The 25429-nt window shown below is 44.9% G+C and overlaps 1 protein-coding gene across 2 annotated transcripts in view; it reads right to left on the bottom strand.

Annotated features, from left to right (window-relative positions):
- The window catches only part of LOC307020585 (disks large-associated protein 1-like), a 261124-nt gene that overhangs the window by 232801 nt on the left and 2894 nt on the right, over positions 1-25429 (bottom strand). The window contains exon 1 of one of the 2 annotated variants that reach the window (XM_079652040.1): positions 17512-17639. The exons of the other annotated variant lie outside the window; for it this stretch is intronic. The gene's annotated coding sequence lies outside the window, so the exon portion shown is untranslated. Of the gene's footprint in view, positions 1-17511; positions 17640-25429 lie in introns of those variants that run through there. 2 annotated transcript variants of the gene reach the window in all.

Genomic DNA, 25429 nt, shown 5'->3' on the forward strand with positions numbered 1-25429 from the left:
TTAATAACTAAGAAGAGAGTATGTGAAATAAATGTTTTGCCACCAGGAATTTTGTTTATTTCATGATCAAAATAGGTTATTTTTCACAAAAACAAAGACATTAATTTACACAAATAATAAAAGGGTATTGATTTGACATTAAGTTGAAATTAATGTCAACTTCCAGATAAGTTTAACTCAGTTTGCTTTGTCCTATAACATATAAAACCTTCAATTAAAGGGTTTTGCAAAGAAAGTGCTGGCCATTTTGAATTTTGCTGCCTTTAGCTTTCCAGTCTGTAAACTGAAAAATCTGTAAACATTGAATCAATTCAACTTAGCATCGGCAGCAAACCTTTGTACATTAATGTAAAACCTTCAATATGTTATATAGAAATAATCTTTTAAGTATATTTACCCATTTTGAACACAGCAAACAATCCAGAGGACCACAAGTGCATTGCTTGAAATGGATTTCGCTTTGGAGAGACAAAAAAGGCACAGTTTCATCTAGTGGCCTTATTGAGAACAGGCTTAACCAAGGCATCACCTGAAAGCTTATTTTCTGTTCTTTCAATAGGTTGGCTCAATTTGTCTTTACCATGAACTGTCACAGAGATATTCAATCAGAAAGAGAATGATGGCATCTGATCCAGACAGAATTTTTGACTTTTTTTCATACAGCGGTTGCATTGTTTGGACCTTCACTGTAGCTTTCCAGTAGCTAGTTGACCGGGTTGTCCACCCAGGTTGTGATCCCTCAAGGTCCTAGATATCATTTCTGGTGGACAACCTTTTACAACATTCCATGTCTGTAAAATGACTTTGCCCCCTGGGTATGTTGAAGATGTCTGTGAACACCTCTGCCAGCTGAACTGCACACACCCTGAGAACACGGCCAGGGATGCCATCAGGTCCAGGAGCCTTGTGTGGGTTAACCTTTTTAAAGGATTTGCACACATCTGCCCTGTCTAAAACAATAGGGCCGGGTTCCTGATCCCTCTGTGCCTCCACAGCCTGGCTGCTCTCGAATCGTGCAAAAAAAACGTTCAGTTCATCTGGGAGAGATGCGCACGCAGACAGTCCCGCAGTGCACCTTTGTAATCTGTCATTGTTCTTAGTCCCACATTTAAATAAAGTTCACGTTTTCAGTGCAACTTGGACCTTGCACACTTATCATTCTATTATCTAATTGGGAGAATAAAGTATGACATCAGAGTTCCCGTTAGACGGTAATTACCGGACTATGACCGGTAAAATATGCTGAAGACCGGCAAATCTAAATCTCTCCGGTCAAAGTGTCCGGTCAAAATAATTTCCCCTTAGCACAATACCGCATCAGTTGCGCAACTTGCGCCACTTATGTGACAGACAAAAGAGTATGTGACGGACAAGAATGTGGAGAAAGAGATGTCCTGTATGGGTTGATTGTGCATTGATCTGTTGGTAATGCCTCAGGGTTCCGGTGTGCATGTAAACAAATGCATAATGCTGCGCTATAATTTGTGGCCTCACCCGGTTGCATAGTGACGCTTATTGTTTAGCTGTCTTTTAATAAGCAGGTAGTCCTATCATTAGCTAGAACTAGCTAGATCTGATTGGTATGGACATAAACGCGAGTGAAGATTAATCTGACGGGAGAAAGAGATCAGCTGCTGCTGACGAGTCGACACGCAGCTCTGCATGATCACATGCAGTGGTGAGTGGAACAAAACACACACTTCAGGTTAGAATATCACACGTAGGTATTTTAATTACCTCTCAAACTACCGTAACTAGTTGTAAATATGTTTAGTTTTACTGTCGGGTCAATCATTACTTGATCCCCGAGCTGCATGAATCCTGACGGGCTGTCAGGAGAGGGAGAGAGCGCTCCGTTTATTATTCCTGTGTTATTGTAAGTTACTGTACACGTTTGAATAGTTAATCTACTATAATTAGTTTGTTTAATATCGAATAATATAAATTTGTTTTAAAGCTCAATAAATAACAAAGAAGACATTTGACCGGCACTTTTCAAATTTTGTCCGGAAGATTTAAACTTTAACGGACATGTTGACCGGCGAAAAGATATTCTAACGGGAACTCTGTATGACATGTCAACCTGCCTCTTCCCACAGACACGAGAGCTATATGGGGAGAACCATGGCATAACTGGTTCTTATCTCCAAAAAATGGTGAGAAGATCAGCTCATTGTTTGGTTATCTGAGCAGTATTGAGCTTTCTTAATGCTGACCTATATTCTATTTTAGGATGTACATGAAACTGTCGTTCAGATATGAAACGGAACATTGGAAACTGGAAGACCCCTCTGAATGAGGCGTGTAATGTTGCTAAACTCTGCTCTCGTGGACTGGCCTGCTTAGGGAACTAATGAGGGAGAGAGTGGAAGTTAAGGAGGATCTAGGTCCTGGAAGATTCTCTTTTGAGAATATGTGAATTGTGGATCTCCTGAAATCGGAATGATGAAGTCCCAGCAGAACTTTGGGTTAAAATTGTTTCCATGAGATCTCATAAGTTTGTTGCAGAGTGGACGTTAAAACAAAACAAACGGGTCCGCAGGGCAGGAAGGCATTTTAAAACGCATGACAGGAGCTGGAGGTCCTTAATTTCTAAGATTATAGCAGATGGGTATCGTTTGAATTTCCACGATTCCGATTCTACTTTTCGATTGCGGTTCTTAACGGTTCTCAATTCCGATTCTTTGAGGGGCAGGGTAAAAAAATTATACATGCTTCTTCCAACAAAAAAATTACATTTATTCGAGAAACTTTTACACAGGTTAGTTTACAGTAATATTCACATTAATCAGCCTGTTTGTATTCACTGCTATGTAACTGTAACCTGAGAACCACTGAAGCTACAACAGTGCAACAGTCCAACTTTTAAAAAGGAAACCCCCACCCCCATTTCAAAACAGTGCTTGTTGAGAAAAACAAGCATATCTGCCTTCTCAGGCATACCGGGAAGAAATGTTTGAACATTTTAAAGTAAAATGCTTCAATCTGGTGCACTTTAAGCAAAATTACTAGAGACTAGATCTAGGGGGTACAACTCTAAACACCCATGTGAAAAAGATCGGTTTACATTTTAATAATTAAATAAGTATGTGAACATAACCAATAACCTACCCTAGCCAATAACAAATACATGCAACGTATTTTACGTAACTTATTTTACTATTTTATTTATGCATATTTTTTATCTCTCCGGTTTAAAACGATATGTCTGGTTTACTGTCCTATAGTATACATTGGAATGATTTCAAACCTGTTTTATCCCAATAATTATAAAGGAGTGCCTTGGAAATATGTGTTTACATAAATTGTGATCAAAATGTTTGAGACCCACTGAGATAACTTAGACTAAAGATAACTATCTAAACACAGTCCTTACCTCACTGAGCTGTAGTTATCAGCCTCTCAGTCTGACTGGAGAGGACTCTCCCTCCACATTAGGCTTGGGCGGTATGACGGTATTACGGTATACCAGGGTATTTCGAAATACCGTCGGTATGATTTTCAATACCGTGACGTCACAGACTGTGCGCCAAATCACAGATGTGTTTCATTCTATTACACTGACACGGAGTTTTGACAGGGACGACATTGGTTGTAATGCACAGCACGCACCAGCAGAGGGCAGGGGAGGGCAGTCTGTCTTTCCCGCTCTCAGAGCTCAGCACAGAGCTGAGCTGAGCAAGATGGCGGCAGCATTTGCCGGCCCCGAACTCGGACAACTAGTAAAAAAGAAAAATGCCTCTGCGCCTGTTTGGGACTACTTTGGGTTTACTCGTCGCCAGTGACTTCATCCAGCACAACGAGAGACAGAGGCACTTCTTTGGGAATGTTTAAGACGGGGTGAGTGAGTGTTGACATTTTTTAATCCTATGCAACTGGTTGATGGTTTTGTAGTCGAGGTCGGACGGTTTTAAAAACGAAAGCATTTACGTGCTAAACATTCACGCGAGTAATCCAATGAATCAAATGGAAATAAGGTTTTTAACACATGCACGGAATAATATTGCCAAACTAGTTTGTGAATATAGCAAACTTTATTCAATAAGTCAAGTATTTACTCCCGGAAAATGTTTATGTATGATGATATATTGTTAACTTAGCTCACTATGGAAACAACGTCGGACATCTACAAACGCGTCCTGTATCCGATCTCAAAATGTGCCATTTGCACAATGTGTCATGTATGCAGCCCTTGTTTTGCACTTGCGCACACGTCGCGGCACTTTGCGAGCGTCTACCGGCTCGGGCTGCATTTTACACCGAACATATAATATACCGTTCGAAACATCTATTTGCCGCCCAACGCCACCTCACTCAAATCGACCCAAGTCATACCGTCAGTGGCGGTTGGTGGAAAATATTTTTGGTGGGGCTGTTGATATAGTGAGTAAAAAAAATTTGGGGGGGAGAAATTACCCCTTAAATTGGGACTGATACCGTCATATACCGTATAGCATGGTATGATGTCAGCAAGGTATGACGGTATGAAAAAAATTATACCGCCCATGCCTACTCGACATTATTGTAGAAACATCTTCTTCTAATATCCGTTAGAGCAGCTAGCACCAGATGCTAATAACAACAGCGCTGGTACCGGTGCACCCTCCCTTTCTCCCTCGCTCGCTCCCACACTCACTCGCACTTTGGCTGTGAGCTGCGGGTGCCAGATAAGCCAACATTCCCCATTTGTACAGGGCAAATGAAAAGTGTAACCGGGATGAAAAGGGTGTTACATTTACTTAATTATGAATGTTATTACATCAAGGCCGAAAATTAGGATGAGCACCAACGGTCAAAAATGTTTGACACTCCCAGAGCTGTCAGCGCAGCGCCTCCACAGATCTGGCTCCCTAGGCGAACAACCGCCAGTGCGACGTGCCGGCCCTGGTCCCAGGTTACGCTGTAGGAAGTGTAGGTACAACGTTACATTTCCCACACCCGCCGCAGTCATACAGTAGGCTACGGAGAGCGGCGAGAAACATTTCCTGAGGCATCGAAAAGCGGAACCGAAATTCACATTTCTAAATGATGCCGTTGGAATCGAAATGTTGGAACCGGTTCCGAACCTAAGTCTCTAAGTGAGACTTGACAAGACACAATGTATTCTATTAACTGTATATTCCTCTTGAGTTCTGTCACGTGTAACCCCCACGCAACAGCTCAGCACACACACCACTAAAGGACCAGGCTGCAGATGAGAACTACTGCACTCCGTATTAAAGTTTAAATTCAAAGGTCGAGAGGGGGTCATTAAGAATTTCCCACTAACATTTTGAAAAAAATTATGCAATGACTAGGATATTTCAGAAAGATATTTTAAAAAGGAAAGAGAGAATTGGAATTGAATAATCCTGAAATCGTCACATACTGTATGCATAATTCTGATATACTCTTTTACTGTAGAAAACAGTTCACTGACTAACCTTTTGTAGCTTGTAAGACTTAGTTTTACAAGGCCAAACTAAGCCTATTGCTAATTAACATGAAAAGTCTTATCCTGGATCCAAAATGGTGGAATGAGCTCCCCATTGAAATCAGGACAGCAGAAAAGCTTGCACATCTTCCGGCGCAGACTGAAAACTCATCTCTTTCGACTCCACTTCGAGCGATAGAATTATTATCAAAGCACTTATATACTAATAAAGGACTGGCTTATCTAAAGCCAGTTGAGTAGCACTTGAAATGTTTTAGCTCTATGAAACCTGATGTACTTATATGATTCTGTTTTCTTCAAGTTTGTATTTTGTTGGTCGAACGCACTTATTGTAAGTCGCTTTGGATAAAGCGTCAGCTAAATGCAATGTAATGTAATGTAAAAAAAAGTCTGCATAAGAACAGTTAGCTTGCTCCCATGGTTGAGCATTCACAGAGACAGTCCTTCTATATTTTGTATGTTCAGAATTGTGTTTTTCTACGTCAAACATCTTTGGAGTCAAAACACTTCTCAGTTCATTTCAATTAAATTGGGAAAGCAATAACACTGTTATGTCTCTTCACTTTGGTGCTAAGTGGTTCTTGGTCCTAGCTAGTTAGCAGGCTATGTAAGTACACGGTTCCTGCAGGTTTCACCAACTCAAATTTAAGACTTTTTAAGACCACTTTAAATAGAATTTAAGACCTATTTCACAGCAAGAAAGTATGAAGGAAAATTGCTAGGAAAGAAGAAAATGTATTCATTAGCGTGTTAGACAAAAAGTGTGTTTGTGTGTGTGTGCGTGCGTGCGTGCGTGCATGCGTGCATGCGTGCGTGTGTGTCAGGGTAGTTCTCCATGGCCGAGGGGGAGGTCAAAGACAAAGTGCGATCCAAAGACCTCAACGGCGGAAGTGGCGAAGGATGATACTCTAAGTCACAACGGCTCTGAAGGCGGATGAAGGCTGCAACAGAGGGTGGTCTCCATTCCTCATGGATTCCATGCCATTGGATTCAGGCCCCTCTCTGCCAAGGACCGTGTGGTGGCTGCAGGCGCATCAGTCTCCCCACATTAAAAGACGTCACGCGCAGGCGTCCTCCCGAAGGGAACCTACCCATTTTACATCCTGGAAGACAAAGTCCTGTGGCGTTCAGGAAGTGGTAACGGGGGCAGGACAGTGAAGTCTGGTAGTTCCTAGTCACAACCTGGCACACAGGCGATGGGTGTTTGATTCAGTCGCTAAGCTCTTGGACTGAGGCAGATAGAGCTTCTCGGCAGCTGCACCCATGACTGAGCAGCCCCTATTCAGGGTCCACTCTGCTCACCCCAGGGAAGGGGGTTAGAAAAGGTACCCCAAACATAGCCTCCCTCACAAAATCCTGTCTGGAATACCGCATCCAGAGGGATCCCCATTACGCGGTCAGAAACAAAAAATAAAAATAAAAACATTTACGTATTGGAGCCTGGAATGTGCGGACCCTCACGGACAACCAAGCCAGCGATCGACCTGAAAGGCGAACTGCCATCATCTCCAGAGAGCTAGGGAAGTTCCAGATCGACATTGCAGCGCTCTCCGAGACCCGACTGGCTGATGAAGGGCAGCTGAAGGAGGAAAAAGGCGGATACACTTTCTTTTGGAAAGGAAAGCCTGCAAATGAGCCACAAATCCATTTTTTTCTATTAAGAACTGCCTCATCAACCACCTCCATGAACTCCCTGTGGGCATCAACGAGCGCCTAATGACCATACGTCTGATGCTTGCCAGCAGTCACATGGCCACCGTTATTAGCGCCTACGCCCCAACGCTTGATGCACAGGATGAAGTAAAGGAGGCCTTCTATGCTGACCTGGACAAAACTCTATCTGAAGTCCCCAAGGAGGACAAGTTAATCCTGCTTGGAGATTTCAATGCCAGAGTGGGATGAAACCACCACCTATGGAGAGGCACGCTGGGGAGAGAAGGGGTTGGAAACACAAACTCCAATGGCATACTACTGCTAACCATGTGCTCAGAGCACAACCTGGTCATCACCAACACACTTTTCCGTAAAAAAAACAAGTTCAAAACAACATGGATGCATCGTCGCTCCAAACTATGGCATCTAATTGATTACGTCATTGTCCGCTCCAAAGACCGAGATTCAGCAAATCATTGACATCAAGCGCCAAACTTTTATCATCTGGCAAAATAACATCCACTGCAAGGTGAAAAGAGCAGCCCATGCCAAAGCAAAGGCAGCCGTCCAAACGCAAGTTAGGAAACTGAAGAACCAGTGGTTGACAAAGAAGGCTCTGGAGATCCAGCAGTTTGCCGACTCTGGTGATACAAGAGGATTCTTTGATGCCACAAGAGCGGTATATGGTCCCAGCTATCGCCGCCTAACCCCCTTTCGCTCTAAAGATGGGCTCTTGCTTCTGAAGGACAAGGATGCATTCCTGAGATGGAGGCTCTTGACCAACTCCATCAACAGCCCATAGTTGAAAGCATGGGAGAATCACCCAGCCTGGGTGAGGTGCAGGATGCCATTAAGAATATGAAAAACAACAAGGCTGCTGGGCCCGACGTCATCCCAGCAGAAGTCCTGAAGAAAGACGGACCCGATCTTCTTAAGCACATCCATGCCTTGCTTCTCAAAATCTGGGAAGAAGAGGGAATCCCTGCTCAGCTTAGGGATGCCTTAATTGTCTCCATATTTAAGAAGGGAGACAGGGCAGACTGCGGAAATTACCGTGGCATTTCTCTCTTGTCCACCATAGGGAAAGCCCTAGCTCGGGTGTTGGCCAACAGACTCACCCCCCTGTCAGAAAGCATCCTTCCTGAGTCTCAGAGTGGATTTCGCCCAAATAGAGGCACTACAGACATGATTTTCACTACTCGCCAACTGCAAGAAAAATGCAGAGAACAAAATCAACCATTATACATGGCCTTCATCGACCTCACCAAAGCCTTCGACTCAGTAAGCCGTCAGGCCCTCTGGCTGGTAACGTTGCTTTTCTCCGGACTAAGGACGAGTTGTTAGATTTTTTCCCCGGCAACTTTCCTGCTGAGAGTGGGCCCTCTCCACGCCGTCAACATGGCAGACAAGATGGACGCCTCTCTCCCTCACACCAGAGGAGCCGGGAACTCAGTTGCAAGGCTCTGTGGCTGTGGGTTCAAGATCTCGGACACAGACACACACCAGGTCTGCTCGTCCTGCCTCGGGCTGGAACACGCCCAGGAGGCTGTCGATGACCCCGGCTTGTGCGGGCATTGCTCCCGCATGTCCCGAAAGAGCTTCCGCCGAAGGCTAAAAACTAGCCTGGCGAGATGGGACCTCCTAACGTACTCTGATGTGCCGGATGGCTATCAGGACACGAGGACGTCCCCCGCTAAGATTGAACCCCACCCTTGAGTCGCCTTGAGTCCCACCCTGTATCAGGCTGGTACTCGGTAGCGGCTAGGGACGTGAGAATGGGACCCCACGCTATACCAAGCTGGGCCCCCCGGCTGGACCTCACCATGGCCACACTCACGATAGATACCCCGGAGTCAGGAGATGTGGAGAACGAATAGGATACCTCTGAGTTCCTGCTGTCTGACTCGGATGAGCAGGAGGAAAGTCTCTTCACACCATCAGCTCCAGCTGACATGCCGGGAGCGATGGCTGCTCTGCCGGACGATAGCACACCAGCTTCGCCCTGTCTGAGCATGGACCTGCAGGCCATGTGCCAACGTGCTGCATCCAGGCTAGACATATCATGGCCCGAGATGGCCAAGGAGACCTCTGGGTCCCGCTACGAGGGGAAAAATGTGCCCCAAGCAGCGAGGAGAAAGAGGCAACTCCTGCCGGTTTTTCCAGAGTTGCTGGATGAGGTGTTGGTCTCCTGGAGAGACCGTCCCTACAGTAACAAGGCCCCAATCCAGGGTGCCTCCTCCCTGGACTATGACTGGTAGGGAGAGGCTCGGCCTGCTCCGCATACCGCCAATGGAACGGCTGGTGGCAGCTCACCTCCTCCCGAGGATGGCGTCTGCACCGAGCAGGAACCCCACGCTGCCGGTGAAGGCGGACCGACTGCAGTCCACGCTGGCGGATCGAGCCTACAAAGCCGCAGCGTTGTCCGCCAGGGCTCTCAACATCTCCTCGCTGCTAACTGCCTTCCAGGCAGAGCTCTGCGGGGATCTGGCAAGCGGGTCTGGGCCAGCCTTATGGGACGAGATCGCAGCGGTAACGAACATTTGCCTCTGGGTACAACGCTGCACGGTCCAGGCCACGGGCAAGATCATGGGCATAATGGTGGTGCAGGAAAGTGACCAACCTCCCAGACCGGGTAAAGGAGGATGTGATGGACATGCCTATCGTTCCCGAGGACATTTTCGGCTCTGCTCTGGTCTCACTACAGCGGAGACGGGAGTCGAAAAGGAGAGAAGACGAGGCCCTCCACCTCTGTCTTCCTCGGAGGGTCCAGCCGCCACCTACGACGGTCTCACGGCAGCCCCCGGCCCGAAAGGCCCCGCACCCTGCTCGGTTTATGATAAAGAGGGAGCTGAGGCAGCAGCCCGACCTGAGTCCCCAGCCCAGGCAGGAGACGGGGGCGAGCTGGCCGAGCAGATCTCCGGTTCCGGCAGCAGCCACCCAGACACGACCGACCCAGATCCTCAGCCACCTGACGGGAAGAAAGAAGCCTACAACCTGACGGCCTCCTCTTCTCCCCTCTGTGACAGAGCTGCGTTCTCCAGCTCCAGATGTGTTCCTTCCTCGAGAGATCCCTCAACGCCATCCTCAAGTGCACAAATACACATGTCTGTCAAATATTGTTCTGTTATTTTCTGTATAAACCATTTCCGCTGACGCATCCAGGCTAAAACCGAGGGTGCAGTTTAAAAAAAATGAAAGAAAAAAACAATAAAAAACAATAAAACCAATAAACAGTCCGCCTATTGTTCCCCTTTTGAGAGCAGCTACGGCATCTCTGAAAAGGCGGACATTAGAACGGGTCTGTGAAAACCCCTGTTTTGAAGCCGCCTTCGTCACGTACAGACGCAGTGACGACTGGGGCTGTGGAGCCTCCACTGTCACGTGCAAATGCAGTGTCAGCTGGGGCTCTGAAGCCACCACTATCACGTGCAAGCGCTGTGGCGGCTGGTGCTGTGAAGCCTCCACTATCACGTGCAAGCGCTGTGGCGGCTGGTACTGTGAAGCCTCCACCATCACGTGCAAATGCAGTGACGGCCGAGGTTGTTAAAAACACCACCACCACACGCATGCGCAGTGTCGGTGGGGATTGTCGAATTAAGGTACTACCGTGCTCAGACACTAAAGGAACCCAAGAACGCGACAAAATTGAGACTGAGGGTGGGAGACATCTCATCTCTGCTGACTCTAAAGAGAAATCAGCAGGAGACGTTCACAATGTCTGCCGGGGACTTTCTCGAGACAGTAACACGAGGCTACGGCATCCGACCCAATGTCACCCCCCCCTCCTCCCTCGCTCTCGGGCATTCTGTACTCACAGGCCCGGAGAGAGTCAACCCGATTTCTGAGAGAGGAGATTCTCTCACCTATAGAAAACAAGGCTCTATCTGTGATACCCGTCGAACAAAGTCAGAGCGGCTCTCATTCCAAGTATTTCCCCGTTTTCAAATGAAGAGGGAACGGAACTCGGCCAATATTGAGATTGTTGAGCTCCAAGCAGATATCTTAAAAGATACGGCTTCAAAATGCTCACTCACACATCTTTAATATGTCTCATGCGACAAGAAGGACGACTGGCTCACATCAGTCAACCTGGGAGATGCATGTTTACACACTCCAGCATATTACCCACACAGGGAATATCCGTGACTTACATCTCAGGGTGTCCCTTACAAGTGCGGACTGCTTCTCTTCTGTCTGTTCTCAGTCCAGGAGGGTTTGTATGACGGAAGCCGCGATAACCCCGTTAAGACAACAGGGTATTCGCCTGGCAACCTACCTGTACGACTGGTTGCTTCTCGCACAGTCAAAACAGGGGGTTATTACACGGACAAATGTTCCCGTAATGTCTGCTCGACCTGAGTTTCATCATAAACACAGAAGGGAGCATGTTGTTCCCAGCCCAGACTGTACTTCCCCCGAGGGATTTTCAGCACTGGACAGCTGCCCTCAGACTGAACCCCGCGCGTCATGGCGCACGGAGAGTAGTGGTCACTATGAGATGCGTAAAATGGCACTGCGCCGCCAGCTGCACCCGACTTTAACTAGTAAGGGGCATGCTTATGGGTACTGTCTTATCGCAAAGAGCGATCTCCACGGACGCATGTCTGACGGGCTGGAGAGGTATACAAAAGTTGACCTGGGAGGGGGTTTTCTGGAAAAACAGGAACCTCCAACGGTCGCACGTAAATTACCTAGTTTTAGTGGTGTTCCCCACCCTAAAACGCCGTATGTCTTCTCTCAGAGGACACCATGCCCTCGTGAGGATGGATAATACGACAATATCGTATGTAAACCATTAAGGAGGTTTTGCGTTCTCCCCAGTTACATGCTGGCACGCAAACTGATCTTGCGGTGCCGCGGTCGCCTCCTCTCCTCGAGAGTAAGACATGCACCAGTTGTGACGAATATCGGGACAGCCCTGCTGCCCAGAGGCGTATCACCATATGCCAGGGGTCGGCAACCCCTGGCACGCGTGCCAGCATTGGCACGCGGCACCGTAACCACTGGCACACTAGGAATAAGTGGAATAAGTGTGCAAAATATTTAAATTGTATTTTCGGATCCTGAACGAGACCGCCGCCAGAGCGCGTCTCCCCGTTACCTGCAGAAGGAAGCCATGCACGCAACGCAGCCCCGCTCTCTTATCTCCAGGTGACTTTCTGCCGCTTTCCTCCGTGGTGCAGTGCTGATCGTTTCACCACGGAGGAAAGCACTTCACTAATTGCAGTACCCATAAGGAGCTGTAGAAAATGCCGCAGTTTTTGCGTGGCTGTGTATTTAGTTAAAAGCCCAGTGGCGATCTGCTGATCTCTCATCGAAATAATATGCTACAAAGGGGCGGACTGGCCATCTGTGTGTTGAACTTTCCTGTCGGCTCCCAGACCGTAGTCGAGGAGGGCAGAAGCAACGAGCTTCAGGTTCAATAACCCACTTTAGCTTAAATGACTGGAGAGAGGCGAGCACTTCTTGGGAGGCCGTTTCATTTATTTAGCTGTTCTTCTGTTTCACAAAATACATCACAGACGGACCTCTGTTTTTCTGCTTCCTCGTTTCACTTCCAGAAACATACACACGTTCCCTCATTGTCGCTCTACCATCCACAAACACACATGCACAAGCCACACCCCTCTCTCTCTCTCTCTCTCTCTTAAACGGACAGCGATCTCATCTCACTCTGCATGACCCTAATATCATATCATGTGTGCTCTGGAGAATCACAGAACGGACGATCGTCCTTACTATTATGCCGTTTAAACCAATTATTTAAATGTGTTTGTTAAATTCGGCATCATGTAAGTTGCGCTGACAGGTCCACACACTGCTTCCCCGCAGCGAGGCTCCCCCGCCCTCCTGCTGATAGTTGACGAGCGTCAAGCTCCTCAACGCCCCCCTCCCCCCCCTTGATAATTCTCGATCGTTGGCACGCTGATAACATTTTTTTTCAAAATGGCACTTCATATCAGAAAGGTTGCCGACCCCTGCCATATGCAGACTGGACTTCACATCAAATGGTTGTGAGTCAGCTGTGGGTGTGTCGCGGCTAAGCCGCGATAGATCTGTTCGCATTAAAAAGATTATGCTCATTATCAGCTGTTCTTTCAATGAGCGGTCTAATACGCACCGTTGGGCGTAGGCGTACTCGCGCACGTTTGACCTCCGGTTCCCCCACGCGCATTACCACCCCTGGCTCTGAGAACCCATCTCTGACCAGAGTGAGAGAACAGCACCACGCATTGATCCTGATAGTTTCGCACTCACCTGTAATGTACTGGCAGGCGGGGATTTATCAGTGGCTGTGCGGTCAGCCATGACAGCCCCCCAGGGACATTCTGTCCGGGGTGGGAGGGGGGTGGTTTCGCCCACACCCGGGGTGTCTCGTCCTATGGACCTGACCCGTAGGTGTTGCGATCTGAATACAGTGAATCTCCCGAGGGGCGATGAGCACTGCTCAGAGTGCGAAAGTTTCCTCCACTGTGTCTCATTATGACTGAAAGTGGAAGATGGGGAGGAATGATGTCCTTAAAAGAGGACACACTTCTTTTCAATGTCCCGGTGGAGTGATTCTATCATTTCCACAGGACCTAATTGGAAGGATTTTCCAGGTCACTAGTGTGCTTATGGGACTTGACAGTGGTTTCAGATGGGCTCACTCGTACCTCATTTGAGCCTCTGGGAGAAGCTGTCATGAAGCATCTGTCACTAAAGACAGTGCAATCACTGGCTCTGGCATCCGCCAAGCGAGTCAGTGACGACTTCATGCGCTATCTGTGCATCCTCCACGCACCTAGTTCGTCCCAGGGCAAACTAGAGTGTTGCTGAGGCCCAATCCTACCTTTATCCTAAGGTGGTTGGTTCAGATACCCCAATTCACATTGAGGCAATTTTCTTCGCCACTGTCCCCCCCCGGGGAACAGCAGTTGAGTTTGCTATGTCTAGCCCGTGCTTATGCACTTATGTGGACAGATCAAGGGAGTTTTGTGTCATAATGACCAACTCTTTGTGTCCTGGGCTAACCCTTACAGGGATAGGCCCGTTACTAGGCGACGGTTCTCCCACCGAATGGTAGAGACCATTGCTTTGGCCTATACGAGTCAGAAATTGCGGGAACCTTCGGGTTGCGTGCTCTTTAAACTCAGGGTCTGGCTACACCCTGGGCTGTTTGCTCAAGGGTGTTTCCATCCAAGACATTTGTGCAGCGACGGGCTGGTCCTCGCTGCTCACTTTTGTCCGCCTTTACAAGCTAGATGTCTCTGCTCCCAGTGTGGCACGAGCAGTGCTGGGCGTCCCGCTGATTCAGAGCTCTACCTGTTAGGTTCTGGTTGGTTTGGTGATTTTCGAGATAAGCTCGTCTGGCAATACGGGAGTTACGATTTCCCATAGTGAGACATCGAACGGAGTGTTATGAATGAGAACTATAGGTTACTTACGTAACCCCAGTTCTCAGAGTAACATGAAGTGAGATGTCTCACCAGACGGCTCTCCTTGCTATGGTGAAGCGAGAAGAGGTGCTTATTTTGAATGACGCATGCGTCGTGGCGCAAGCTACTTATAGGGGGTGGATTCCTTGACGATGACGTCGAGATCACCCGCCAATCAGAATTGGCGTAAATGAGATTGATGCTTCTATTTGCTCCATGATGAGGCGCATCCCATAGTGAGACATATCACTTTATGTTACTCTGAGAACTGGGGTTACATAAGTAACCTATAGTTAGTTTACCTTTTTTTACTCTCCAAAATAACCGATAAAATTACCGCTAAAAGACCGGATCGATAAAAGTAGTAGTACCGTTAAAACCTTAATGATACCCATTTGATCATATCAATTTAGGCACCCCTCCCAAAAAATAAAAATATTCGATTAATCGTTCCCCTCCCTAGTGGAGGCAGGACGTTTTGTTTTGTATTGTAGCAGCTATCGGATGGAATCAATACATGGGCTGTACAGGTTTTCATGTCCGACTATCAAAAGTAGAATCATAATGAAAAATACGCTGGTAAAATGTGTCTGTAGAAAACGGCTTATGCCACAATAGGATAGCAACAAGTAGTCAAGATAGTCAGTTTAGCTTCAGTTGCTATGCTAACATCACCCATTTTATACCAAATAAACTTTCATAACAGCATTGTGATGCCAAACAGCGGGCAGCACTGCAGCGGTCGGTAAATGGCGCTGAAACACATTAATAAACAATTAACCACGGCACTCTGGAGAAAAGTATAAGGGTTGAGAAGTAGTTATTTAATTTAATCTGGCTGCGTATGATTAAAAGCAACACAATCATCGACCCGACGCAGTCCCCCATTTTTGTTGTTGTAGTGAGTGCTGTTGGTGAGAAAATCAGTGACGTAAATGGCGACGTCATGACGCAGCCGTGGCAGCACCAGTCGGGCTCTGGGCGGTGTGAACAAAACAGGGGCTGAAAAGAAAAACCGGTTCCGAACCAGAAGAGCACTAGCACGGAGCTAGAACGGGAACCACGTTGGTGTGAAAGGGGTATGTAAGGCTAGAGACCGGAGCATGGGGACCGGAGAATAAAGACATGGAAACTAAAGCTTCCCTTGTAACGTGTTTATATGGATTTATTCAAACAGACTGAAAGTCACAACCTGGCCGAGAGGGCTTTTTAGGGAGGGGCGAAAGCGCATGCGCGGGCAGGATGTATAACGCAAGACAAATTGAGAGCATCTTTGCGAAAGGGAATGCAGCAAAATAATCCTTTTATTTTGATTACGCTGTTTTCGTAATCGTTGCAAGCCAAAATCGTAATCGAGATTAAAATGCGATTAATTGCACAGCCCTACTGTGACCCTATTGTGCCATTTTATCAAATGTAGCACCACACAAAATGTAATTGATCCTTAGTACATTTATAATCACTTTTTATAGAATGACAGTGGGGTATGACACCAATGTGCAATAATGTAAAAAGATAACAACCAAAGACTATGACACCACTATTGTGCAACAACACTTATGTGCAATATGTTCTGCTAACATTTGTATTAATAGTGGCTGCCACTTCTCAGGTTGTCCATTCTAACAAGAATCTGTATGTTATTATCTTTTTCTTTTTTTTTACCACTGCATTCAACCTGCTACCACACAGTATTCTACAATGTTACACTTATGTTCTTTTATAAATACTGCTTACTTACTTATTTTCCCTGAATTTATATTTTAAATACTATCTGCATGCCTTTTTATCTAATAGTGTTATTTAAATTGTTCGTCTCTATATCTACTGCTGTAACAATGTACATTTCTCCACTGTGGGAAGAATAAAATAATTCATATTTTGAATATTGTATCATGTTGAATGCAAAAGGCCTAGAAGATTATAGAGCATTATAAAGGAGCCCTATCCTGTAAGAAAAGCTAAAAAATTGTGATGTTCTGGTACTGATTCACCTTTCCTCGTTGAGTGGGAATATAATAATCTAACATGAGTCCTGTGAGCTGACACTGCCCACACTCTTAACATCACCAGTTGGTCTTCTTGAATTAGAAGCATGCTGGGATCTGCTTGTCCTCTCATCCTCAGCCACAGGCGACAACTGACGCTCTGCTCTGAGCTCACAAGTTCTCAGTGAGGCGGAAGATAGAGCACATCCTCCCTGAGAGGAGTGCACCACACAGCCTCCTGACATCACATCAGCCCTGTCCTCTCCGGCTTATTATGCTATAGCAATCGTGTGAGATTCAGTGTCTTTCCTCCATAACAACCGTCCATCCAGCTGTGCTGCCTTCACTCTGACACAGTCCAGGAGAAATGGCAGCATGTCGGGGACCCCCTGTCAGGTTGTCCTTATGACATGGAGCGAATGTCACTTTACATTAGACCATTTACTTATAAAGCTACTAAAGCAAATCCAGTATGTTGCGTTATTGAATATTCTTAATGTCGCCTTCAATGATCAATGCACCTTGCTTTAAAATGCTTTTTGTCAACACTATATCATTTCTTTAAAAAAAAAACCTTTTGGTGGTATTGAGGTGTGAGCCTGTGACAGTGTCAATCAATCCAGAAACTTTATTGAAAAAAAATGTATTAGCTTATCTTTAAAGATTTCTTCAGAATAGACAAAAACAATTGATATATTTGTATACGGCATTACGTGGCGTTTCACTCTGAAAATGATCACGGCCACGTTTAATTGGCAGAAATGTACAAATGCAGCGTGAACATCCCCACGCGCGAGGATGGCACGTATAAAGAATGCAATTGATGCTCCCTTTAACGCAAATGCAGCTGAGAGCCCCGTTAACGGGAAGCATGCTGCAGTTAATGAAGGCAACAAAGCACACAGTTATCAATTGACATTTGATTCCCAGTGTGAGTCATTCCGTCAACAGGAGTATCGATACGCTGTTGAATTGCTCCATGCTGAGCCTGAACCAACCATTCAGGTTTAAAGCTTACCTTGATGTGGCACCTCTTCACACCATCGTTGCACGCGGGCACCGGCTCGTACATCCAAAAGCACGTCCGTGTCTGAGAGAGGCGACCACTACACAGTCACCGGAGGAATGTGTCAGTGTACGCGTAAGTGTGTGCGTGCGTGAATGTGGGGGCATCAAGTGGCGCGAGCCTGTGGTCCGTGAAGCGCGGGAAGTTAGACGGTTAGCCCGAATCACACCGGAAACCAGAGGTTTAACCCGAACAAAATAAAAGCTGTTAAATCAAACTTCCTTCCAGATTTTCATAAAAAGCGCAAGATTATATCACGTGCCACCAGATTAGTTATTATTATTTTATCATTATCAGCTTCGTCAAACCAGGAAATATTAGGAAGGCCTTTTCAGATAGGCTAGTGGTGTGCGGCGAGGTATGGTATTTGCTTTGTGTATCGCTACATAGACATAGAAAAACATGAGTGGTTGCAATTTTTAACACAAGTAAAAAAAAAATCCAATGGAACTAATGAATATGAACAAGAATAATGTGATGCAAACTTGTTGCAGGGACTAGAACCATCTACAGGTGTGATGGGTATAGAAATTGTTTCTAAATATCATATAGTGTATATCAAGATGTTGCCTAAAAACATCAAGATATTATTTAAAGGTCATATTGCCCCTTCCTACTTTCCTGTGTTTTCTCACTGTAGCCTACAGACAATATGTTGCATTAGGCCTAGCAGGCAACCAATTATAGCGTCATGTGTTAGACTAAAACCAATTGTATTCTATTTCAATGCTAGGCTGTGTATCGGGAAGATTAGTTTAAGTTAATTTGGTTAAACAGGATCATATTTAGTTAAACAACATTTGTAGGATTGGAGTATAACACCAAATGCATTTTCAACAATATCATTTAAATCAAATGAAACCACACGATGACTCTCACCTGGCTGTAGCGCAGCTGGCCTTTGTCCAAAAATAAAATGTACTTATGACTGATACATGTTGCTTGATTTGCAAAGAAGGGCTTTATTTTGAAGCTAAACCGGAAGTACACGAATGTTACTTCAACGAACTTCACTCTTGCCAATTCATCTAACAGAGAGCGAGAGAACGACGTTTCTTCGACATGTTGCGAGTAAGACCAGGAATGGAATAATATTATTTCAATTCATGTATTCATTTGTGTGTGTTTACTGCAGAAATAGCAAAATACTCATAACATGTGTCAAAGGTAAACTATTAATTTCGTCCCATAGGCCTACTGGAAAAAATAACTGTACTGCATAAATCCTATTCAACTGTTGATGCATGTTCAACTGTTTTCTAATTGCAACAGACACTCTTTCAGAGGTGGGATAAATACTCACATCTTGTACTTGAGTAAAAGTAATAATAGTACAGTGTATACATAGGCCTACTCTGTTACAAGTAAAAGTCCCTTATTCAAAATGTTACTTTAAAAGTACAACAGTGTTTGCAGAAAAATATACTGAAGTACCAAATCTAAAAGTATTCATTAACCAAAGTGGCAATTTTTGGAATAATATATATTACACCACTGGCTTATAATTAGTGATGCATTCATGTGTCTATCATTTAATGTTCAGCTGTTAAAGTATAAGATAACATTAATATCTGCCAGATATCAGTACATCATAATTTATTAGTTGATGTTGGTCCTAATAATATAAACCTGCAAAAGCAACTAAATTAGTAGGCCACCAATGTTTTCAAATCATTGTAGTGAGTAAAAAGTACAATATTTGCTGCTAAAATGTAGTAGAAATATAAAGTAGGTTACAAGTATTCAAGTAAAGTACATTTACCTCAAAAAAGTACTCAAGTACTTGTGTATACATTAGCTTTGTTACTTTCCACCTCTGCCCACTTTGCAGTAGCCTCACTCGAGGATCTGAATATTTTCCGGCCTCCAGAGCTCATCCAGAGTGCAGCAGCTCGACTGTTCTTCATCCTAAATTCTTTAACACTACTTGTCCTCATAGGCCTGCACTGACTACTAGTAACAGCTTAAATCAGTGTGCCCCAAATGGACCAGGACCAGTGGCGGCTGGTGGAAAATACTTTCGGTGGGGCTGTGGAAATTAGAATTGTGTGTCCCCTTCAGGGACACAAATCTTTTGATTCAGTTCACTTTAAAGATTCGTTCACTGATTCGTTCACCGGTTCGTTCACCGGTTTGCGAACGACTTTTGGTGATTTGCACGTTCGCGAACTATTCTATTCGTCTATTCGTTCAGTGAGTCTTCACTACTGCCGAAGTCCGTACAAGAAGTTTGCTGGCTTAAAATGTATGATATTAAAACACATTTTACACCTCACCTTGTTGCCCCATGAATTATGCTCTGGGAATAGGCTACACATTATTTAAGAAATATAATTGGCCATTGTTAAATGTCATAAATGTGTGCCTGACTATACGATGTATTACAGCAGGCTAGCACGTTATACTTTCAAACTCATGCACGTACTATGTGGCCTAACTTAAATCCCAAAGCATTAAACTCAATTTGGCCGAGTTCAAAGTGAATAAAAAAATATATCCTCTACATCGGAGACGATTTATTCATATTCTATGTACCCATCTATGTTTGTCTACCTTTAGCTAGCGGCTAAGCTAGTGGGACGCTACGGAGCCCAGCTATCCGCCCTCTGAAGCTTTTAGGGCTGACAGGGGTAAGAGAATGTCCCGCTAACGCTGTGTGTGTGTGTTTCACATTAGCGGGACGCTATGGAGCTCAGGTATCCGCCCTCTGAACCTTTTAGGGCCGACAGGGGGAGGAGAATACAACGATGTGTGTATTTATCGCTAAGCTAGCGGCTAAACTAGCTGGACGCTACAGTTCAGGTATCCGTCCTCTGAAGCTTTTAGGGCCGACAGGGGGAAGAGAATGTCCCGCTAACGCTGTGTGTGTTTCACATTAGCGGGACGCTATGGAGCTCAGGTATCCGCCCTCTGAAGCTTGTAGGGCCGACAGGGGGAGGAGAATACAACGCTGTGTGTATTTATCGCTAAGCTAGCTGGACGCTACGGTTCAGGTATCCGTCCTCTGAGGAATTTATGACGGACATGTTGAGGAGGATGTCCCGCTCCTGTGTGTGTGTGTGTGTGTGTGTGTGTGTGTGTGTGTGTGTGTGTGTGTGTGTGTGTGTGTGTGTGTGTGTGTGTGTGTGTGTGTGTGTGTGTGTGTGTGTGTGTGTGTGTGTGTAACGGAGCTCAGATGAGAGGGCTCTGATTACAGTTTTAATTCTCTGTCAAACTGCAGTATCATCACTGAGCGATCAGAACTCGCGACATGGGAAGCAAGTACAGACATCACACGACGTAGCTTTAGGTAGCAAAACACAGAGATATGCTCACCTTTTGCTGTTATTCTGCTCAAAAACGAGAAAAACGCGGCTGAAGGTTAATCCATAGGTTAATCCAATGTGTCTGTCACTTTGAAAAAGTATTGATAATCCATAATTCAATTTTTATGTCAAAAACAGAGTTTTCATTAGCTGCTAATGATAGCGTCCAGAGTGATTGACAGCTTCCTGTTTTGTCTCCTTGGATACGAGTCCAAACAACTCACAGACTGCACCGGGCGCTGACGTAGGCGCCCTGTGACCATCAGATTTGACGACGCTGATTGGCTGAAATGATGTTTTGGCGGCATAGTTTAAAGATAGCAACAGTCAGCTGCTTGTGGCTGCTGCTGCACTGGTTGAGGGCTCCTCTCTTTGCGCCCAGACGATGAGAGAGAGAGAGGGTAATGATACATGGCAAGGCCAGGCAGGAAACATGTGACTTATCAGTAACTTTAGACATTGTAACACAATTTTAAACGATATTTTATTGTAGATTATACATTTTACTGATACCAATTATATAATATTTACCTTGTTCATTAAAAATAAAAAAAATAAAAAAAATATTTTTTTTTTTAATATTTTGGGCCACTGACCAGGACTATCCTACACCCAGGACATTGTTAAGCCCTAGCCTACCACTTCTCTGACGCTACTGCATCATTAGAGACCCCAACCACTGCACGACAAAATGAAAACGAGTTGCATTATCTAGTTCTATTTTTCTTTTCTGAAAACTTCGAGCAGCGGCTCCTGGACATTAACCTATCACTGGGACAGTTATTCTTCGTAAATAGAAGGAGGGTTTCAGCCATATTTCAATATTTTTGCAACGACCTCAGTCTTACAGTAGCGTGGCCTAGCAACAGCTAAAGCCTGGTACTGCATGCTATTTAGCTTAAGCTAGTTAGCAGCAAATTGCCTCCATTCTCTACAGATGACTTCCACAAACTTCTACAGAAGATGGCCGTGTTGGAAATGGAAATGCAACGGTTGGAAGTTAACGTGGAAGTGAATGGACTAGGTTGGAATGACACCACTTTACCAGTGTTGCAAAAATAATGGACAAAGGCATGCTAACTCAAAGCTAGTTAGCAGCTACAAGGATTCAAAGGAACAGGAGGGCTGTGTACCGGGTAATAAAGCTACAAGTGGTAGTCCTCCCTCGAACTCTCTGGGTTCAAGGCCGAAGAGTAAATCATTTCCATGGGATTTGGGAGGACGAACAACAGGCAGAGCCCAGCGCTCTGAAATCTGTGAAGCGACCGGCTGGCCTGCATTGTTTTTTTTTGTTTTTTTTGTATGATTTATTTATGAGATTTTGAGCACAACAGACATACAATACACCTCCTACATGGAGTCAGATTGGTATACATTGAATACTGTTTAGGTCAATGTCAGGGTAGATATGAGCTAACTTACATTTTGACCAGTGAACTCTGTGGACCACTTTGCACTGTAAAACTCCATGGCGAGCACAGATAGAGGATGAGTGGACCCACCTCAGAGCATGCTCCCAGGTGGCAGGGTCTATATCCTCACCAAGCTCCTCAGACCAAGCATTACGCAAAGAATCAGAGGTTGTTGACTGATTTTTGAGAAGAGTATTATACAGTATGGAAATTGAACCTTTGCGATTAGGGTTAACATCAAGTATTGTATCAAAAGAGTAGAAGGAAGGAGGGCAGGGAAGCCAGGAAAATGATTGCGAACAAAATTGCGGACTTGCAAATATCTAAAGAAATGAGTGCGCTGCAAATTGAAAGCTTGAGTTAGCTGGTCAAAGGAAGCAAATATGCCACTGATGTAAAGCTGTTTTATTGAAACAATCCCTAGGTCTTTCCAGATCAAAAAAGCCCTGTCAATGACTGATGGAGTGAACAGAGAGTTAGAATGTACTGGGGCAGAGAGAGGTGTTATCTGTAGCCCAAAGTGCCGCCTGAACTGATTCCAGATTTTAAGGCAGCTTTTCACTACAACACTCCTGGAGTGTGAAGTTGGTGACGATGTTGGGGGGAGACACAGCAGGGACAACAGAGAAGAGGGACTACATGAGGCTTCTTCAACCTGCAGCCATGATGGAGGCTGGCTGCTGGTGTGACACCAGTACAATATTGTTCTAACGTTTGCAGCCCAATAGTAAAGCAAGAAGTTGAGTAGAGCAAGGCCACCCAACTGTTTAGGCTTTTGTAAAATGTATTTTTTGATTCTAGGGGTGCTTTTGTTCCAAATAAATTGTGAGATTACGCTATCAAAAGAGTGGAAAAAGTGTTTGGGGAGGAAAATAGGTATACACTGGAATAGATATAAGAACTTGGGCAGCACATTCTTTTTAATACAATTTATACGACCAGCGAGAGACAGAGGCAAGAGTGACCAACGATGGATGTCTTGGGACAGCCTAGCTAAGAGAGGGGAAAAGTTACGTTCAAATAGTTCTGAAAAGTTTTTAGTTACACATACACCCAAATATTTAAAGTGCTCCAGCGATGTTCTGAATGGTAACTCGGAGAGGGGATGGGCTATGGCTGCCGCATTAACTGTCACAAGTTCGCTTTTATGCAGATTCAATTTATAACCTGAGATTTGCCCAAATTCTTTCAACACGGTCAGTACAATAGGGATAGATTTGTCTGGGCTAGAAAGAAAGACCAGGAGGTCATCGGCGTACAGGGATAGTTTATGTTCTATGCCACCTCTTGAGATGCCCAACATCTGACTGGCCCTAAGAGCTACTGCTAGAGGTTCAATGGCAATGGCAAAAAGTAATGGAGAGAGTGGACAGCCCTATCGGGTACCACGGTTGAGGGAGAAATAGTCAGAGTAGTCATTATTTGTGCGAACACAAGCAAGGGGGGATGTATACAAAAGCTTAATCCAAGATATAAGTGTATCGCCAAAGCCAAAACATTTCAGTGTGTAAAACAGGTAGGGCCACTCCACACGATCAAATGCCTTTTCAGCATCCATTGAGATGACCAGCTCCGGGTCGTCAGAGGTGGTTGGTGAATACAGAATATCAAACAGTCGTCTGACATTGTGAAAGGAATGTCTGTTCTTTATAAACCATGTTTGGTCTGCAGAGATGATAGTTGGCAGGACACACTCCAGCCGCCTAGCCAACATTTTAGCCAGTATTTTGACATCAGCACAAAGCAGAGAGATAGGGCGATAATTACTACAAGACAATGGGTCTTTATCCTTTTTCAATATGAGAGAGATAGTAGCCTGACGCAGAGTGAGAGGAAGTGAGCCATTTTGCTGCGATTCGTTGAACATGTTAAGTAGAAGCGGTGATAGTGTATCTGCAAATGTTTTTAAAAATTCAGCAGGGAAACCGTCAGGGCCAGGGCTTTTCCCATTCTGCATAAACATTAAAGCACTCCTAAATTCGTCTACTGTAAATGGTAAATCCAGATTAGATGCCACTTCAGAATTGATAGAAGGGATATCTAAGGAACTAAAAAAGTGTTCGTACTGTGTTTCGTTGTCTGGGCACTCAGAGGAGCATAATGACGCATAAAAATCCCTGAACTGACCGTTAATGGATTGAGGGTTAATGGTTGGTCCAATATCTGTGTTAATTTGGGCAATGTGCAATGATGAGGAGGATTGCCTAATCTGGTGAGCAAGCAACCTACTTGGTTTATCTCCAAATTCATAATAATTGTTTATTATGGCGTGTTTTTTTTGCTGTTTCGTTGGAGGTCAGAATGTCATATTCTGCCTTTTTTGTGAGTAAGTCTTTGAAACGATCAGCATCAGGTATGTCTACACACTTTGACTGCAGCTCTGCTATATCCTTGGAGAGAGTGGCCTTGTTTTCCATAGCAATCTTTCTCTGATAAGCAGAGTAAGATATTATTTCTCCTCTTAAGTAAGCTTTACATGACTCCCATATGGCTGCTGCAGATATATCTGGATTGACATTGGTAGATATGAAAAGATCAATACGACTGTTAATTGTGTTAATAAAGTTGGTGTCAGAAAGTAGCAATGAATTAAAGCGCCAGGGAGAGCGGGAAAGCGATCTGCCTGGGAAGGAGACATCCATGACGACGGTTGCATCGTCTGAAATTACAATGGGACTGTAGGAACACAACATGACAGAGGAGAGGAGTTTACTATCAATGAGAAAGAAATCTATTCTTGAGAACGTTCCATGAACAAGAGAGAAGAATGAGAACTGCTTGGTGCTAGGATTAAAAAAGCGCCAGGCGTCTGAGACGGCATATTGTTCCATGAACAGCTGGATTACTTTAGATGATTTAGATGAAGCATAAGGCCTGTTGGATGAGCGATCAAGCGAGGGATCAAGACTGCAGTAGAAGTCACCACCAAGGATAAGCTAATGAGAGTTTAGGTCAGGGAAAGAGAAAAAAAAGTTCTTAAAAAAGTTCTCATTATCCCAATTTGGGCCATACACATTTGCCAACACCAGGTTATTAGCCCCAATTCTACCTGTAACAATTATAAAGCGTCCATTAGGGTCTGAAATGACAGTGGACATTGAGAAGGGAATTGATTTATGAATTAGAATTGCAGCCCCGCGTGCCTTGCTTGAA

The sequence above is a fragment of the Notothenia rossii genome, assembly GCF_949606895.1.
Source record: "Notothenia rossii genome assembly, chromosome: 9".
Classification (NCBI taxonomy): domain Eukaryota; kingdom Metazoa; phylum Chordata; class Actinopteri; order Perciformes; family Nototheniidae; genus Notothenia; species Notothenia rossii.